This window comes from Nannospalax galili, unplaced genomic scaffold (genome assembly GCF_000622305.1).
Source record: "Nannospalax galili isolate Female #2095 unplaced genomic scaffold, S.galili_v1.0 scaffold64, whole genome shotgun sequence".
Lineage (NCBI taxonomy): Eukaryota > Metazoa > Chordata > Mammalia > Rodentia > Spalacidae > Nannospalax > Nannospalax galili.
The window spans coordinates 1,598,887-1,616,853 of NW_008352316.1; the positions used below are offsets into that span (position 1 = coordinate 1,598,887).

General features: G+C 40.2%; 1 pseudogene; it reads left to right on the forward strand.

Annotated features, from left to right (window-relative positions):
* The window catches only part of LOC103746964, a 22,397-nt pseudogene extending 5,197 nt beyond the window's left edge, over window positions 1–17,200 (forward strand).
* The last annotated feature ends 767 nt before the right edge of the window (window positions 17,201–17,967 follow it).

The window sequence follows — 17,967 nt, forward strand, 5'->3', positions numbered from 1 at the left end:
TTTCCTAAGTAAAAGCTGACAAGCAGACATGGAAGCACTTTTAACAAGGAGGCAAGGGCCTGTACTGAACAAAAAGCAGAAGGCAAATGCACTGGTCTTGAGAGTGGATCGTGGGTGGGAGGCTGTCTGAAAAGCTCATCCTGAATGCCCTCTATTCAAGAGGAGGAACTTTCCTTGTACTCTCTTGGATTTACTGATTGGGGTCCTGAAAATAAAACTAACAAAAGGTAAGTTAGCAAGAAAAGGGACAAAATTTAATTATGAGATGAATGAGTTCACAGAAAGGTGTCAAGGTCATAGAATTTGGTGTTTAGATATCATTTTAAGGGGAGGAAAGAAAGCACTTAAGGGAAGACAAATGACTTCTAGGAAAGATAAATGAGCCCTTAGGAGAATATATGGGAGACAGGATAGTTTTGTGACAATGTCTGTTTAGATCATTGGCAATAAGAATCAATCTTCCTAGGTTAAATTCCCAGAGGGAAGGAGTTTTGACAGGTGAGTTCTGACAGATAAGGGAGTCAGTCCAGAGAAAAAGCCCATTTTCAAAATGCCTTCAGGCCAAAGTAACTTTTACACTGAAATAGTATCTGCTAGACCCCCTTGCTTTCATTTTATCAAAAATTTTAAAACTTAAAAAGAAACTTTGGGACTGGGGATGTGGCTTAGTTGGTAGAGTGCTTGCCTAGCACAAATAAGAGTTTTGAGGTCTATCCCCCAAACCACAAAAACATGGCCTGGTGGTACATGCCTGTAAGCTGGCACTTGGGAAGTAGACACAGGAAGATCAGAAGTTCAAGGTCATCCTTAGCTACACAGTAAGTTTGAAGTCAGTCTAGAATATAAGAAACCTTGTCTAAAAAATGGATTAAGGGCTTTAGCATTACAGGGAATTAGTGACTAATAAATGATCCCTAAAATAAGTTCTAGAACTGTTACAACTTTACAAGAAGCTAAGTGGATGGGACTTTACTCTGAATTTTTCTATGGATATGGCTGGCAGAAACCACCTGATCAAGAAGAGTGCCTGGTGGTGAGAAAAGGCATGAACGTCAAGCCCAAAGAGCTGTGACAACTGGAGCTGCTGATTTCCAGGCTCACCCTGGGTTGCGTTTTTGTACTCACCAGACTGCACACTGGTCTCTCCTGTTGTCTCCTTCTTTTCCATTTTCCCTCAGCAGGCCCCTCTTCACTACTCTTCTCCCACAGAGCAAAGCTACCCACTCTTTCAAGTCTCTGTCAAGTTCTCTCCTCTTAGTGGCAGTTGTTCCCAAACCCTGGATGGTCTGCCATTTCATTTATAAACTTCACTCTAATCAAGCTTAATAAAACTCTCTGCAAGAACTGAGGTCATAGCTGTAAACAAAGGAAGCTTGGGGAGTAGGAGAAAAACATTTGCACTTTTGATTAGGTTTGGAGTCATTTAGTAAATTATATTTAGAATATCAAAATCAGGTCCAGCTAGAGGCAGAGTGTGTTGTCTTGGTTCACATGTAAGACACTGTCATACAATCTAGTGAGCTTAGTCTTCCCCACTGTGTTGACCTTGGACAGAAGGCTGGTTCTCTGCAGGGCACAGACTTCCCAAGCCACTCAGGAGAAGCAGACGCCTGAGAAAAGTGACCATACACATCCACAGTGTCAGGGAGCTCAGCATGAGCCTTGTCTCCTGGGTGTGACTCTGCAAGCAGTTCACATTTTTCTCATGGTTTTAGGAAATAAACAGACTGGATTGTGTTTACTCCATGGGTAATATCCTGTATCATGGGAAATAGAAAATAAGAAGTGTATAACTTCAAACTTGGTTATAACTTTCAGGAAAGGAAAAAATAAAAAGAAAAGAATGAACTTTCCCCCAAGAATGTGTTCCACGTTGGTTGGATGATTAAGTGACCTTAACTGATCTAAGTGTTATGATGATTATACCACATAACTATAAGCACATTCTGTGAATAACTTGCTCTTTTTTTGTTGTTTATATTTTGAGGGAGCAGGTTTGCATGTATCCAGGACTGACCTCAAGGTACCAGAGGATAATCTTGCACTTTCTGAGCCTCTTGCCTCCACCTCAAGTGGAGAAACTTGAGGCACATGAGTCAACATCCAGAGCATGGAAATTGTACAAATAGAAGATTAAATGAAGAGCAGTTAGTGAGAGAAGAGGGAATGATTTGGGGTGATGCACACAGATCACTGAATCACCTTTTCATGCTGTTCACTATCGTTCATTTGTTTAATTTTTTCTGTCATTTATTATTCTTTAGCAATGTCCGTGTGTTTTAGCTGTTTAACTCTAAAGGGCTATATATTCTTTCTATTCATGAGGATGAGGATATTTGTCTTATAATATACTTTAGATATATGATATTAATGTGTATATATTATATATACTTTCTAGCATCATTAGTATAAACTATTTGTCAAAGCAATTATTTTAATTATGTTTATTTATTGTTTGTGGTGTGTATGTGTGTGTGTGTGTGTGTGTGTGTTTGTGTCTTTGTGTGGTGAGTGTGTTGGGTCATGATATGCATGTGGAGATCAGAGGGCAACTTGCAGGAGTCAAATTTCTCCTTCCATCATGTGAATCCCAGGGATCAAACTCAGGTTCTCAAGCTTGGCCCCAAGTACCTTTACCTACTGAGCCATCTTGCTTCACTAAAGGAATATTTTAGGTTTTTCCCCAAAGCAACTTTAATTGCTTTCCATGGCAGGAAGAACATAGGTGAAGGAATGCCAGTTAGGGTGTGTTAGACCACACAGAGCTACTGGGCTGTGTGAGCTATAGTGGTTGAACATAAGCAGCAAGGAGCCACTGTGTTCAGCCATTTACTTACTCATTCTGCAGTAATGTCAGTTGTTGGGACTTTGGGACGTTTGCAGCAACGAAGGGCTAGTAGCGTCAATGAAAGACAGTTCTCCTGGCACATTCCTTTCTCTGGAAAGCTCCATGTTGGTACATCCTCATCCTCAACCTCTCCTACTTTAGCAGTAATCATTTTTCCAGTCATTTCTTATTAGAATAGCAGGCAGAGTATAAGGCTGGTGTGGGGTGCATGCCTGTTTGACCCCAGCACTCAGGAGGCTGAGACAGGAGGATGATTTCTCCTTTCCACGGCTTCTAGCAGCTGTCTGCTTTTTAGTTGGTAAATGGTACAGCACACCTTCAGAGCTAGCAATGTCAGGCAGTCCTTCTGCTCATTGGCTCACATAAGCCTCCAATCCAATTCTTCCCCTTTTAAGAATTCTTGAGACTATACTGGGCCCACCTAGATAATCTACATTAATTTCTCTTTGTAGAGCCTATTTATCAACAGTCTTCATTCCTTGTTCCATGCAGCCCAATGCTCAGGTTCTAGATGGGTATGGCCACTGTTTCAGGAGTGCCATTCTGTCTAACCACTCACTAACATGACATTTGTATTCAGAATATTTTCTTTTTCTATAAAGCCAAAACTTTCATTTTGGGAAGGTTCCATTTCCTCTGGCCTCTCTAACTTCATACGATATATTTTCTGGGATGTTTTACTGCTGCTCAAAAGGGAAAAATCCTAAAATGAGTGCCTTGGTTGTATAATTTAAACACAGTGTAATGACACAACTTGTCTTTTAGTAGATCTTGGGGATCTTAGACATCTCTGTGAAGAAATATCATTTCATTTCTACACTTTTGCAAATGGTAGCACTGCAACACAAAAATTTCCAGGGTGTGCTATATAACTCTCTAGCAGGGAATAGTACCTTCTTTGAGCAGTTTCCATAAACCTTCATGTGTTGAAATGGTGAACTGTCTGCATGGGCATTTGGATTAAATTCCAAAGCAGTTTAGGAAGTTTGAATTCAGGCTTCCTGCACTTTTCCATCTCAGCACCCACTGTCAGCTCCATGGGAAGGCTTGAGCATGTGATCTTGGTGTAGTGACTCTTCAGCCTGGCCATTAGTACTAATGTCTTGGCAGGGAGCTTTAGATCAGCATACTTAAGCTCCAGGCGCTTTAAGGATTTTCTAGGATGAAAGAGGGAACACAAAGGAGAAGAACAACACAAGAAAACTCAAAACCTGAGAAAAACATCTGGATTAATTTAGGTTAAATCTGAAGAATTGGAGACTTTGTAAAAATTTGTGCCCTTGATTGTTGGAACATTGTTATTCTATGCACTTAAAAACTATGCTTTATATGGTTGAAATGATATATTAGATTTCAACAAGTAATATTGCCCATTGTATTAGTTACTTTTCTTGTTTGCTGTGACCAAATGCTTGACAAGAAGAAGTTCAAGTGATAAACTGTTTATTTTGGCTCACAGTGTGAGAGTATAGCTCATCATGATGGAAAAGACATGGTGGCAGAAGAGTGAGACATGGTATGGCTGGTCAACTGGGTCTACAGCCAGGAAGGTGAATGAAGAGAAATGAAGGAGCATATGAAATGAAATGAATGAATGAAAATGAGTGAAAGTGAATGCAGTCAGTCAGCTTGCTTATCTACTTTTTCCTTTTTACTCGGTCTGGAGCCCAAGCCCAAGGAATGATACCTCTATATCCAGAGAAGGCCTTCCTTCCTCAGTAAAATTTCTCTGGAAATGCCCTCACAGATATGCCCAGGGTTGTGTCTTCTAGATGATTCTAAGTCCTGTCAAACTGATGATCAAGATTAACCATCATGCCCATTTTCTCAAGTCTGGAATAGAAAAAGGAGGAGAGATTTGCTACACAGAGTTTTATTCAATGGACAGCTTGCCCTACCTTGTCCAGTTTGGCTGCTATAAGACCACAGGGCCCTCACCTGCACTTTGCCTGTGACTTACCTTGAGTGGGGGAAGAAAAGAGGGAAGAAGGGAGATTAGGCATCTCAATACCCTTTCAGCCTTGCTGTAGCTGCCAGTCTGAAATAAGAACTCCAAAACAATGAACTCCAAAGAATTAAAGTTTACCCACACATTCCAGACTGGGGGAGAAAACATGAAACCCTGGCTCCAGCGAAAGGAGGGACTTGCCTGTCAGAAAGAGATTCCACACCTGGCAGCTTATCTTACAATTAAATTTACACACATGCATTTCCTGACTTTTTTTTTCCACTATAAAATTGTAACACTGAGTAAGAAAGCCAGAGAGAAGCTGGGAGTCTTTCCCTCTAGGTTTTGGTAAAGGAAATCATTTTTTGAACAATTCCTGTCTCATAATTTCTTTTGAAATACAGGGAAATTAAGGTGTGGGGTATATAGACCTCTGTGCCCAGTAACAAACTCAGTACTCCAGGTTTTAGTAAGTCTCCCTCTCATGCCCTGTGCCTGAAATCTGAGATTTCATTTCTTAACCCAATCTTTCTATTTCACTCACTTATTTGTTCCAATTCAGCCATTACCTACACCACACAATACCCCACTCTGCAGGGTACCCTGAATCTTTTCATTGTAGCCAAATCAGACAGACCTCTTCCCATAGTTGCTCTCTGCCAATATCCCTGTCAGGACTGCCTGTCACCACTGTGACACTTTAAAACAACATACAGTACTGGGACCATGCCGTTGTCGTGACTCTCCAACCTCAGTGTGACCAGAGTGATCTGGAGGCTTTGCTAACACACAGGTGGATGGACTCCATCTCCAGTTCTGAGAATTTGCCTTTCTGAGAAGTTTCCACAGTGATGCTTCTAATGATAGGAGATCATGTCCTGAGAATCACTGGTTTATTACATACACTGACACTCACCACCCAGTTTTAGAAACTATTTCCACTCTTCTGTGTGCATTTAGAGCTCTTGTATTCAGTAAGAAATGGAATGTCATATGCAGGTGCCTCCCTCCTGATTTTCTATTTGTCCTAATGACACCCCAGTGTGGGCTAGCCCAGCCTTTGGAGGAAGTGCTCTGTCACCTGGCTAGATTTCTTGCATTCAAAATTGGATCCATATCCTTATTTACAACTTGATATCTTCATTTTCATCTTTCAGTATTTCTCATTCCATCTCATCTACAATTCATTTTGTCTCTGCTGGGTCACAGGATGTGATAGAATATATACCTTATACTTTAATTAGGAGAAACAGAACCAGGTTTTTGTGTGTATGTATGTTTTTGTACTATGAGAAAAAAATGCTCTTACCGTGCAAAAGACATTCATTGTATTAACTAAAGTGTTAGGTGGGAAGAGATTCACAGGGCATCTGTAGGAGTCTTCCTAAGTAGATGGGGTCAGATCTTAGGCACAGTCATCTAGAATACTGAGCACTTCAGTACTGGGCAGATATACCCTAAGTTTGGTATTCAGTTACAAATCCAGGTTCAACAGGTCAAAGTGACAGGTTGGGTTGAAAGAATAACGATTCAATATTATAGATCAGGGACTTTCAACACAATAAATAGTGTGCTTTAATTGGAGAGAACATAGGAACCTTCTAATTTGGTTCTTCCCAAAACACCATTATTTGTCTATATGGTAATCTAAAATCATATACAATTAAAATATCTAAATGGAGAGATACACTCATAACTTCCTAGGAATGTTTTTTTTCTTTTACCTCATTACAGAATTAACATTAATTAGAAAATATATAATTTGACTTGCATTGGCCTAGCTGTTGCATAGCTTATATTTCCTGGCTTTCCTGCAAACATCATCCTCCTTCTTAGGGGCTTCTTTCCTCTTTCCAAAGACAGTTTTTCTGTTCTCATCTTACCAACTGTAGCTTGGTTAGAATTTCTGTCCATCATTTCTTCTCCTTTTCTTCATTGGGAAAACATATCTTGACCTAGTTTTCATCAGACTCCAACCCAGCAGAACATTTCTGGATGTTGGACTGGCTCCAATCTTTCCCTAGAATCGCTAAATTACTGGGAACTGAGGCAGTCAGTACTACATACTGGGCAGATTCCCAGGTGCCATGGGAATGTGCTTGAGAGAAAGGCTGATACTAAGGGGGTGATCTGACACTGAGGTACTTGGATACAAGCATTGTATTTACTTCTTTGTATGCATTACTTAATGTCACTACTCATGTGAGACGAACACATTGCCTACGGCCCAGAACTAATAAATGTGGTCACCAAACAGTTCTGGTATTATCCTATCAGATGACAAAGAGAAGAATTTAGACTGGCATTGTTTTCCTCTGCATTGAGTCTGGTCATTAATATTGCTGGGGTTTTTCTCTGACAAGATGATTTTAACAAATGACCATTCATCTTGAGTGAATTATTATGAATGAAACATAAACCCAGTGGCCACAGTGATCCATAAAACATCCAAACACAAATGTTCTGGTGGGTAGAGACTATAAATCTTTTGGTTGTAGGGATCTGAAATAGCAGCAAATGGAATTTAACTTAATATGTGTTACTGCAAGCAGTCAGAGGCATATATTACTACAATCAATAAACAGGACCATTTTGCTGATGGGACAGATTTAAATTCTATGTGGCTATCTTTTGTTCACTAATGATGCACAGCCTTGTGACCATTAGTAAATACTTAGGTCTTCATCTCTCTCTTGCATCATCACTTTTCAGAGTAAATAAGAGCTGTTTTTCAAATTTTAACCAATTGGTTCTTAAAGTTTGAGGGATACATTCATATTTCAAATTATGGTTTGAAAAGTGGTAGATCTGCAATGTCATTTGTCACCTGGTGTTGAGTCCTCCCATCTTACTGGAAGGATCCTGTTCTCTGTCCCTCCTCATCCCTTTCTTCCTCACCTTTTCTTTTCCTTTTCACTCTCAATTACTAATTTCATCTGACTTAAAAATAAATATGATCTTCATTTGTAGGCTCTATTGTAAATATAGCATTTTGGTAGTGATTATTTCTTCACAGCATGAAAAAAAAGTCCTTTTGTACTTCTGAAGATGTTGACTTTTTCGGTACTGTGAATGAGAACGCACTCCAACAAAGTCGGTGTTAACTTGCATACATCACACCACAAACCCTTGGATCCAAGTAGGAATCATGCATATCAAATGCAAAGCTGATGAACAGTAACTAAGTGTAAAATTTTTAATCTTTCCCCTTCCTCATAAACAGGACTTTATATTATTCCAAACTTATAAGAAGCCATCCTGTTTCTAAAGGTATATAGAGAAAAGGTTGTAAAGATGGCTCAGTGATTAAGAGTATTTCCTGAAGACCTGTGTTTAGTTCTCAACACCCACATGGCAGCTGTTAACTGTCAATAAATGGAGTTTCAAGGGATCTGATGTCCTCTTCTGGCCTCTGGGTGCACTTCTGGCATGCAGGTGGTGCATTTATATACACTTAGGTAAAACATTCATCACATAAAATAAATTTAAAAAAATTTTTTAAAGATAAAGAGGGGACTGGAGCGATGGATCAGCGGTTAAGAGCACTGACTGCTTTTGCAGAGGACCTGGGTTCGATTCCCAGCACCCACATGGTGGCTACGAACCATCCTTAACTCCAGTTCCAGGGGAATCCGAAGCCCTCTTCTGACCGCCATGGCATTGCACAGCACAGGTGCACTCACATACATGCTGGCAGTATACTCATACACATAAAATAAAAATAATAAATAAAATATTAAAAAAGATAAAGAGAATTCTCATTCATTTATTTAGAGCTGTTCAGATGCACAAAGATGCTGAGGTATGAGAACACCCTAGATCATCAGTGAATGTGTAGAGATGATAAAACTGTAACCACCATGACAGTGGTGCACAAATTTGCTGTGTAGCACATTTGCTACACAAGTAAACAAACAGGTCATTTGGCCAAATACTTGAAGACTGATGGACAGCCAAGGCTGATTGGACAAGAGGACCTCCAGTGATTCTGCCCACTCACCTTGGGCCCAGACTGCAGAGGTCAGAGTAGGTGAGACTGGACTTGGGAGTCACAAAAACCATGGGAGTTTGGCAAAGGCCAGTAACACAATCAATGTGGTTCTTAAGAAGATTAATCTGGTGGCAGATTGTTCACAGACCTCATTCTGGGATTTAATAACAACCAATAACTTCCATTAGGATTAACCCATTCCCTATTTCTCCTCATATCCGGTCCTTGTTGGAGGTGATGAACAGTTGGCTAATACTTTCTGAATGACCCCTTCTTGGCCTGGAAGGGAAAGTTGGATTTAGAATTACAGAATTTTAACTGGAGCATAAAAGTGCCTTGGATGCAATCTGGTTAACTTCCCTGGAGAGGGAGTGGACACTTGCCCATTGAGTCCAGGGGCCTCAACTGCTGGTGCCTCTGTGAAACTCTTTTTCTCACTGAGTCCAACTCATCTTGGCTTCTCTCTCAGAGCCTCCCTCAGATCCACGGTCTTGCCCACCCTCTGATTCAAGAGACTTGGTATCGAAGGAGATTTACTGAAATCTCCATGAGGGAGAGTCTGTCATTCCTTTTTAAAAAAAAATTTTATTATTCCAAAGAGAGGCAGGTTTTAATACATTTTTCCATAAATAAAGGAAGGTATCTCCTGTCTGGCACTGTTTCTTGTTATGTAGCCTTTAGCTATATACATGGACTAATGTAGAGATAATGTATGTATAATTTGTCAGTAGGTTGCTGGACTAATATGGTTCCCTCTGTTTTTTTTTTTTTTTTTTTAAATCCTAATGAGTTTATTGGGCTTGCTAACAGAGCATAGGTTGGGGTTTATTTACCAAAGAGTAAGTCCCTTCTCTCATTTATGACTGTGCTGGAAGGTCCACACTCAAATATAGATCCTGTGACTTCCCAACAGCCACATAAAATGGCAAGAGAGGTGCCTCATGATGTTCTCAGCTTATATATCATTAGCCCTTCCCTACATGCAGCTAAGGCAGACTGATTGGGTGGGAGGGGTAACTGACTCCCCCATCGACTCTTTCATGAGCTTTGGAAGGAGGTGTGACTATGGCTTGCTGGCATAGTGGTTGGAGGACACTACCAGTTAAAACTCTACCCCTTCCTCCAGCTCTTACATTCTTTCTGTCAACCTCTTCTGCAAAAGTCCTTGAGCCTTGGAGGGGGTGATAGGTGTGGGATGATCTTCCTTTCATTGAGGCAAGACACTGAACTTTTGGGTCTCCTAATCATCTGCTTTCCATGCGCTGTTGGCCTATTTCAGTGGGATTCCATCTACTATAAAAACACAAACAGCAAGAAGCAAGAACATCTAAACAGTGGCTTCCATAGTAACTTAAACTATGAGCATAAACACAAATGCTTGGATGGTATGTTAGCAGGTGCATCACATTCATCTAACAAAACAATTGCAGTGGCTTCCCCACTGGGTCCTATATTCTCCCTTGCCACAGGGGCTTGGCCTGGTCTACAGTACCAGATGTGTGTTCCACTTCTAGGAGTGGGCATTATAGCCAATCAAAAATTTGAGGGTTTTACATACACTAGATGCGCCACTATTGTACCAGCAGGACCATCTTGTTTGGCATGTCAATAGTGTAGCAAAAGGGGTCCATTTTTGCACAGAATTATAGGGGATGGTTCTTCCCCAGCCATCTGCATGTCACCTTCTGGCACCATGAAAGCCACCCATCCACTGACAGGGAGTTTCCAGCTTAGTACAAGCTTGATTTCTCCCTCTCCAGTGCTCACATCATGCAGTGTCTTCAGCAATAGGGTTTTACTGTCCAGTTCTAGTGTACAACGAACTTTATTGGCCATGCCCTTTATTGTTTGGGGGAACTCTAGGGACCCTCTGGCCAACAGCTCATAGGGAGGCAACCCACCTCTGGCACTGGGGTTCTCATTTAACAACCATATGGCTTCTGGAAGGGCTTTCTTCCATCCTTATAGGGTTCCTTCTGTGCTTAAGGCTTTCTTTCCTTTGTTTTAAAAGCATCAGTTTTTCAATTTTTTAAAATAGAGCATAGAATGGGGGTTTATTTACAGAGGAGTAGGTGCCCCCCATTTATGGCTGCACTGGAAATATAGACTGTGACTTCCCAACAGCCGCAGAAAAATGGTGAGAGATGCCTCCTGGCATTCTTGACTTATATGTCTTTAGTGCCTCCCCTACCTGCAGCTAAGGTTGACTGATTGGGTGGGAGGGGTAACTGACTGCCCCTTTGACTCCTTGTGGGAAGGAGGTGTGAGAATCTGTCATTTCTAATGTTCCTGCCAAGACCCTGCAGTTCTGTTTTGCTTCCTTCCTCCTGACAAATATTTCTTTTGGATTAGATCTCAACTACTCTTGAAAACTTACCCTAAGCTCACCTAATTAAATCTAAGTATTCCTTATATGTGCCCTTAGCTCCTGATGAAACATAGTGTTTAATTTTTCTTTCTTTTCAGGTGAATGACTGTTCTATGTAAGAAAAAAATTGAAAGCCTTAAGTTTATTTCTTGAAATGTCAATGTTAGCCACCCAAACTAATTAAAATTTTTTTTAATAACTACATGATTAGAAGAATCATTTCATTACAGATTTAACATATTCAGTAACACACTCCAGAGCAAGAGTACATCTCTTTCACAAGTGGCTATAAGTTTCCAGGTTCACAGTTGAATTAGTATAGTTATACAATATTGAACTCAGTATAAGCCCTGTAAGACATAAAATTGAATGAGTTTTCAACCTTTAAAAATGATCTCCATTTCATTTTAGAATATATTGTTCCTAATTTTTAAAGGCATGTTTTCTGTAATGATGTATGTTGCCTACTTGTCCTGCCTTTTATAATCATTTATAATCAAGTCTACTGAATATAACTGCTTGATGCCAATGTACCACCATTAAAAAGCACAAGCCTTTCTGTCCGAACTGCTGATTCCAACATCTTTCCCATTTCAGTTTTTAGAAAAATCACATTTGTTGTCTAGCAAGAAAGGCTGTGTGTTCACCCTTCCCTTCCCCCATCCTGTTCTAGCAGTAAACCCCGTTGTCTCTGCTTCAAGCATGTATCAGAATCTGACCAATTCTTGCTGATTCCACTCCTTCCATTGAGTACATACCTCTATTATCTCTTGCCTGGGTCTCTTTGCCTGTGTGACTGCAACAGTCTCTAGCCTCTGGTTGGTGTCTTTCCTTCTATCCATGTCTCCTCCTTACAAGTCTGTTCTCAACATGGTGACAAAGTAAAGTTTTGAATGAAAATTAGTTTATATTTATCCTCTGCTCAGAACCTTGTCTCCTAAGAATAAAAACCAAGATCTTTAGGATATTCAGAGTTGTGACAAGTAAGATGATTCTAATAGTTATAAATTTTCTAACTTGTTATTTCACTGTTCAGAAGCTGTTTCACATATTCAAGGATTTAAGGCTATGTCCAGAGTTGAGATCAGCAGATAAATAATGTCTCCGTAAAGCAAGCTGTGTGTTAGTTTGTGCTTGATGTATTGCTTTGTAGGAATGCTTGTCATGTTGTTTGTTCATTGTGCCTCTAAGCTAGACTATTCTTCAAGTAACTCTTACCTCCCCATGGTGTGGTTCTTCATACTGTGAACACTGGCTTCTTGCCTCTGCCAACAAACATCTTACACCTCGAATAATAGGATGAATGATTCAGTGATAAGATGTCTGTAACCATTTTTAAAATGCATTTGAAAAACTTTATTTTTCCATTTTCTACTGTCATTCAATCACCCAAACCTAAACTGGACAACCTGTTCCACTTCTCTGACCCCAAGACTTATTTTTTTTCCTATGAAAATGACCTTAATTGACAAGTGATTGTGCAGTTGTACAATCATGGAAGTCTGTGAATGCTGCTTCCACAGCTTAATACTACAAGGTAGTCCCCAGCCTAATCCATGTTCTGGCTAAGATTTTCAGCTGTCGACTCTCTATGCCTGATAGGGTACATTTTTCTTCCAGAAAGAGTATTACATCAGCACACACACACACACACACACACACACACACACACACACACACACATACCAAGTGTAATGGTACACACTAGTAATCCCAGCACTCATGAGACTGAGGCAAGAGGATATCCAATTAGATGCTGTCCTAGTTAGTTTTAATTTTTTAATTTTCAACTGCACCCAACCTAGAGTCATCTGAGAGGGAAACCTCAATTGAGGAGCTTCCTAGATCTGATTGGCCTGTGGGCATGTCTGTAAGGGACTAGATGATTATGAACTGATGCAGGAGGGCCCAGCTCTTTGTGGGAGGCAGCATTCCTAGGCAAGTGGTCCTGGGCTGTGTAAGAAAGCCAGCTAGCAAGCAGCATTCTTCCATGGTTTCTGTTCTACTTCTTTGGCTACGAGTTCTCCAGTTAGAGGTAATGCTGTGTAGAACAGCAAGCAGGCCTACCTTCAAGTTAACTGCTTGAATTCTGCCCTGACTTCCCTCAGTGATGGGCTGTGATCTGGAAGTATAAGTGAAATAAATCCTTTCCTCTCCTAAGCTGCTCTGGGTCATGGTATTTGTCACAGTAATAGAAAGGAAACTAAAACAGATGCCTTATGTGGCATGTATTTGGTCATCAAAACAAAGTTTGAAGGTGGACATTTTTATCTGAAGTAGGAAACTAAGACTCAGAGTGACTCAATGAGTTACTCATGATTATATTTCTTAACTTAAAATATTGTGAGATGAATTATTTTATGTGTGTAAGTTTGGCAATTTCACAGCATACTCAATTGGCTAAGCACTAGGAAAATGAAACTCCTGTCCATTACTTCCATGAATGAAAAATGCTATGACCCTTAGAAATGATAATTCAGAAGCATTTAACAAAACAATATAGGTATTTGCTTCATAATCCAGAAATTTACTTCTAGGAATATGGTCTTATTTTATAAATCTGCAAATTCAAAATAATACATGGACAAGTTTATTCACCATGGCTTTATTTGTGATACCAATCCATGGTAGCAACCTAAATACTAGTCTACAAAAGACTTGGCTGATAATGGAGTGTGAAATAGCTACAAAAAGAATGAGACTAATGTCGAATTGATGCAGAGTCATTTCTGAGATATACTGTTAGCATTAAAAAGAAAGAAACAATGAATATAGAATGCTGTTTTCTGTGCAAGAAAAAAGTAAAGTGGAGACAAGCACGAACAAGACTCCACTAATCTGTATGGTTTATTTATGAATAACATATAGATTTTTCTACATTTGTATAATTTTGACCATTGAAACATCAGTTTTTGTATATTCAAGAAACAGAACCAAAGAAAAAGTATGGAAAAATCAAGCACTTCAGTAGAATACAAGCAGAAACAAATAATATTTTATCAGCATACAAACCTAGCAAGCTGCCAGTACCAAAAAGAATTGACAAGGCTTTTATACATACTCTAAACTATACACTTTTTTACAGTATATAAGGTTACTACAGATAATTTTGCAGTTTTATTTTCTAGGCTTATAATAGTCTTAAAATTCGGAAACTATTTTGCATATTTGTGAGGACAGAATTAAGGCTTAAACATTTTAGTTTTGTTGAGAACTGCAACTGATTTTACCAGGGGCGGATGAGAAAGAATCCTACAGTGTTGAGGGTTGATTGCAGGCATAAACTCCTGACTAGCCAGGCCTAGATGTACCATGCCAGGAGTAATTACACACAGACCTTTATTTCTAGGAATCATTTCCTTCCAAAAAGAAATGATTTCCTGGGAGAAATGGAAGATTCCAGTCTGAGGCCAGGAAAGTTCAAGTAAAAGGTGAGCTTGGAACATCTTATGCCAGAAAGCAAGAAAATACTCAAAGATTAATGTGGCTGTGTCAAAAGGACCCACGGAGAAGCATGAGATTCCAACTGCTGATCAATTCTGAGACAATTTCAGCACAATGGCAATAACACAGTGGGTTAAAAACCATGCATTTATGGTGATATGAGGAAAAATGGAGGGAGAAAAAAACATGTTTCCACAGGAACGACAGCTAAGGACTGCAGAAGGGATGGCAGACTCTTGAACCATCACTTGTAATATGCACTATAACTCAAGCTTGAATTGCTAATGAATGATTAAGTCAGGGTTTCAGATCACCCCACAGATACATACTAATTACCAAAGGGAGATTGTGTCTTCATAGTGAGATGCCAGTTGTAGGCAGCAAGCTGACATCCAACATGCTGAACCTCAGGTGATGCAGGACATGCCATAGGTGATGCAGGACATCACTACAGCACTGCTCACATTGGAAAACTTTCATTAAAAATCTGAAGAAGGGGCTGGAGAGATAGCTCAGCGGTTAAGAGCACTCACTGCTCTTGCAGAGGACCCAGGTTCGATTCCTAGCACCCTCATGGCGGCAACGAATCGTCCTTAACTCCAGTTCCAAGGGAATCAGAAGCCCTCTTCTGATCTCTGCAGCATTGCACGACATGGATGCACTCACACAGGCAGGCAATACACTCATACACATAAAATAAAAATAATAAATAAAATATATTTTTTTAAAAAAATCTGAAGAAACCAGAATATGGTACTATCCCCTAGGACAGCTGGTTTGGACTCTTCAGAGAATTCAGTGTTGTAGGAAAAACCAGAAGAGTAAGAAAACCACTTGGAGAGAGGAAGCATAATGAAACAGAATGAAAAGGCCAAATTTAATGCCTAGACTTTGATTCAGAAGGGGCCTAGGGTAAGGCTTAAAAATGGACATTTTTAAAGATAATTAGGGAAATTTGAATATGTGTTGTATGTTAAATTATGTCATTGAATTCATGTTGATTTTCTAGCAGTAATAGTGTTGTGATTGGTTTCTAGAATTTTTTGATACAGAGATGACATCCTGATATCTGTGGTCTATAATCAAATGGTTGGGCAAGAGAGACAAAGATGGAGGGGGAGAGAGAGAGAGAGAGAGAGAGAGAGATATGCACATGTATAGTAAGATGAGGATACAGGGATTCTAGATGAGTAATTGGAATTTTTGTGCATTAATTCTATCTTCCTGTGGTTTTGAAAATTTGCAAAATAACTTGACTATTAAGAAATTATACTAGTGGTCTCCTGCCACAGGGTGTGATGGCCCCCTCATATCAGTGTACTCTGAAAAGAGGAGTCATCTGGCAAAAATGTCATTTTGCCAACTGTGTTCAAAGCTCCCATTTGACCGGATATCGTGAAATTTGTTCTCACAACTTATGCAAAACAGCAGACAACCCTATGCCCGGCAGTGAATTAGCAGGTTCTCAGACCAGCACTGAGCCTTGGGGTACTGGCAGAGCTGTGGCTCGAATTCCCAAAGTTCAAGGTTGTGGGACCCACGGTTCAGGCCAAGGTGCCTTTGGAAATATGTGTCAGGGAGGCCGCCTGCTTGCTCCTACCAGAGCTTGGTGTCGTTGGCACCGCAGAGTGAACACAACCCAAAAGCGATATGCCATCTGCTCTGCCCTGGCTGCCTCTGCCTTATCAGCTTTGGTGGTGTCTAAAGGTCATTGTATTGTAGAAGCTCCTGAACTTCCTTTGGTGGTAGAAGACGAGGTTGAAGGTTACAAGACCAAGAAGGCTGTTCTGCTTCTTAAGAAACTTAAAGCCTGGAATAACATCAACAAGGTCTCAGCAAATGAGAGCTGGCAAGGGCAAAATGAGAACCGACTCCAGGATCCAGCACAGGGGACCCTGCATCTGTAGTGAGGCCAATGGTATCATCAAGACCTTCAGAAACATCCTTGGTATTACTCTGCTTAATGTGAGCAAACTGAACATTTTGAAACTTGCTCGTGGTGGGCTTGTAGGACCTTTCTGCATTTGGACCGAAAGTGCTTTCTGGAACTTGGATGAGTTGTATGAGACTTGGAGTAAGGGTGCTTTCCTCAAGAGTAGCTATAACCTTCCCATGCACAAGATGGTGAATACAGACCTTAGCAGAATCTTGAAAAGCCCAAAGATCCAAAGAGCACCAACCAAGCACCGCAGCAAGAAGATTCATTGCAGAGTGCTGAAAAGAATCAACTGAAGAACCTGAGAATCACGTTGACGCTAAACCCATATGCAAAGACTGTGCCATTCTAAGCCAGGCCAGAAATCACAAACTCCAAGTGAAGAAACCGGAAGCGGCAGCAGCAGCTCTGACAGCCAAATCAGAAAAGCCGGCAGCAGAGAAGAGGGCGGCAGAGAAGGGGACTACAGGCAAGAAGCCTATGAAGAAGAAGAAAGCAAAGCTGCCTGTGGATGTCAAGAAGCTGAGGGGGGAAAAAAAGAAAAAGAAGCCAGCAGGGAAAAAATGCCACAGCTACCAAGAAACCAGCAGCTGAAAAGACCAGCAGCGAAGAAGCCTACCACAGAAGAAGAAAGCCTGCAGTATAACCTATTAAGGTCTGTCTAGTCCATAACGAACAAATAGAGACAGGCTATTTGAATAAAGACCTTATCAAACGTGCAGTGAGAAAAAAATTAAACTAGTAAGTGGTGAACCTGATTTTGAATATAGGTCCTAACATAATGAAACTTGTGTTCTTTCCCTTAACTCTCATGGCATGTATTTTCAGAGCTAGTTTATATTCAAGGAAGACTTTTCCCCCCAAATTAATGATTATTGAAATTTCTGAAGAGGACCCCTGAGAAGTTCAAGCCATTAAAATTTCATGGCAGAGACATAAACATCCAGTGCCACCTGAGGACACGCTCTTAACTTTGTATTCAGCAGGGGCTGTAAGAGGCCCTTACTGTTCTTAGGGGTGGTATTAACAGGCAGACTGAAAATGCTTCTGATGCAGTTCTACTTGTCATAACTAACTACACAGATCTGTCTGTGCACTAACATGAGTCAAATTTAATCAAACTTGTCCGTATTTTTAAACATCTGTATGTAATAATAATAATAATGATCCAGCTATTCAGAACCATTGTGTAAGCAGAATTGATAGCTGAAGGTTACTTAAGACAACTTCTTACTGATAGTCTTCTGTCTTATGGCTTCATAGAAACAGTCTTAAAAAACACAGAGGAAGGAATGAAAAAAAACCCTTAAAACCTGGAGTCATCCCTAGGGTTAGCAGTTAAAGTACCAGATGCCCAGTTAACTTGTTCCTGATGATGAATAATCTTTAATATAAATATGTCTCAAATGTTGCATGACAGCATAAGATATAT